This window comes from Vitis vinifera, chromosome 9 (genome assembly GCF_030704535.1).
Source record: "Vitis vinifera cultivar Pinot Noir 40024 chromosome 9, ASM3070453v1".
NCBI classification, from domain to species: Eukaryota; Viridiplantae; Streptophyta; class Magnoliopsida; order Vitales; family Vitaceae; genus Vitis; species Vitis vinifera.
In genome coordinates this window covers 13,821,840-13,824,380 of record NC_081813.1, presented here as the reverse complement: position 1 = coordinate 13,824,380, position 2,541 = coordinate 13,821,840, and the positions used below count along the sequence as shown (strand labels likewise).

At 29.3% G+C, this 2,541-nt stretch overlaps 1 non-coding gene across 1 annotated transcript; it reads right to left on the bottom strand.

Moving 5' to 3' along the window:
- Positions 1 to 350: 350 nt before the first annotated feature.
- TRNAD-GUC (transfer RNA aspartic acid (anticodon GUC)) lies at positions 351 to 422 on the bottom strand. The gene has a single exon. It is a non-coding gene; the product is annotated as a tRNA-Asp (tRNA).
- Positions 423 to 2,541: the final 2,119 nt, after the last annotated feature.

Sequence of the window (2,541 nt, the reverse complement as noted above, 5' to 3'; positions counted from 1 at the left end):
GTCAACGACAACCTCAATGTTAAAACACATTTCTTTGCAGATTGCAGATTCCGACTAAGTTGCTTCTAGTAATGGAGAAATCTTCCTTGGACATTGTACTGCATAGATGATTGATCATATTTATTCTAAATTTTTGCCTAGTTTGTCATTGATTAATTGCATGGACTTGATTTCAAAGAGATAGATTCACATCATACCTTTCTCATCATCTCCTACTCATTTTTTTCATGCTCACGATTATTAAATATTTCAAAGTCTCCTCATCCCAAAGAGTCATTTCAGTAAAAATCAAGCATTTCATAGCAGAAAGCAAGCCCATCAAAACTCAAGGGAAATTAAGGGCAGAAATTCGCCGTTGCCGGGGATCGAACCCGGGTCACCCGCGTGACAGGCGGGTATACTCACCACTATACTACAACGACTTTTTGATTTTGCGTTTTATATATGATATAATTATAACTAATTTATATTACCTGCAAATCACCATAAACGAACTCTCGCCTAAAAGCAAAACTACCGGGTTTAGAACTCAAATTTTAAAAGCAATTTTTTTTTTTTTTTTTGTGTTTATTTAGGAATTTTAGAAAGTTAAAAAAATAAAAATACAAGTTTGACCCTCTAAAAAATTACTTTTGTATGTAAAAAAAATAGATTGAATAAAAAGATTAGATAAGCATAAATATGGAATAGATTTTATAAAATATTTGTTTGTTTGTATTTTAATTTTATTTAGTATTAATAAAATTAAATTTATGTAAATCCTAATAAATCTAAAAAAAATATTTTTTTTTTTATAATTTTGCATTTGATATTTTATTAATTTTTTTTTATTTGTTCAATTTTGAGATTTTTAAAATATTTGAACTTTTAGGTGTAATCAAGTAATTGTTAATTCACAAATACGAACACAATTATTTAAATATATGTTATTTAATCATTGATAGAATTTAATTTTTTTAAATATTTGATATTTTATTAAATATTTTATTATTAATAGGTTATTTTTAGTTTAATTTAAAGATTTTTATAAATGTTTAAATTTTTAAATTTAATCAAGCATTTATTAATTTAGAGTTGACTATCAAAATTGTATCATTATCAAGTGATTTATATTTAATTATTTAAAAAAATTTTAAAATCTAAAAAAAATTATAAATGAGATTATTAAATTTTTCAAAAAGCTCTTTCACAAAATATTTTAAAATTATTAGAAATGTTTCAACCAAATTTGTTAGTATCTTTTTAAAAAATTTTTGCAAATATTAGAATATTTTTTTATAAACTTTTAATAAAATCTAAAATTCTCTTATCGGTGTTTTTAATAATTTAGTTATTTAATTTAATAATTTAGTTATTTAATTTATTATACTATAATTATTTTTATAGCTAATATCAATAATTACTTATTTCATTTAACGATGCTACCATTTTTAAAATATGAAAATTTATCTATATTTATTATAATACACAAATTTTTTACTTTGTCCCCCGTCTCCCGTTAATCCGTAATTCCAAATTTTGATTGAAATAAAATAATATGAAAATAAATAAATAAATTGAATTGTAGATTTATTAGACATAATTAACTAAGAAGCATGTCATAAATAATTTGGTCACAAATTTAACTTATATTAAATAATAAAAACAAAAGATGCTTTGTGAGTTGATGTTGTTTTACATTTGATGTTGTTAAACTTTTAGTAAACATTTTCTTGAGGATAATTTCCAGTTAAGGTCTCACACTTATTGTAGACCCCCATTTAGGCATGGGTCACTTTTTCTCTATTTGTTTTTGCAGATCGCATTTTTAGCTAGGTGTCGCTATCCCGGCGGGCCACATGTCGCATCCTTAGTGGCCGTAAGGAATCAACCTCGCTTTTTGAAGCTGTAGAAGGAGTGGGACAAAAAAGAGGGCAGCCGAAAAGGTGGCAGAAAAAAGGTGGCTACAGAAGGAGTGAGGCAGAAAAGGTGGCTGCAGCAGAGATCGTTGGGAAGGCAAATCCAAGAGGGTGACTGGCTAAGGAAGGGGATTCCCAGAGAGAGGGGGTTGGAGAAGCTGTGGAGAGAGTGAGAGGTGTTTCCATGATCGTTTGAGAAGGATTTTTGAGCAGAGCACCCACGAAATATGAAACAGTGAGTTGGAAGCCTCAAATATTCAGCAGAGAAAGGGATTTCCAGGTACGTTTATCAATCCTCTATATCTTTTATTGACATTTGAATGCTCAGTGATTTGTTTGGGGTGGATGTTAAAGGCCACTTGTTTGTTCGTTTGTCGGGATATAACCATGTGTTTGTGCTTGCTATTGTGAATATAAATTTGGTTTGCCTCCATTGTGATTATGAAATGTCCGGGAATTATGCCTAGGGTAGCTTTTGATATGATTTTCCCACCTGCTTGGAGGACTCACTGATGATTCATGAAGTGAGGTCTCTGCAGTTCTATCTATTTGTTCGTTTTCTTTGGTGCTCTGTTTTTTCCATCTTCCTCTGTTTCTGGCGCCTGTTCATGGAATGGGTTGTTTCTCTAATCCCTGCTTGAAG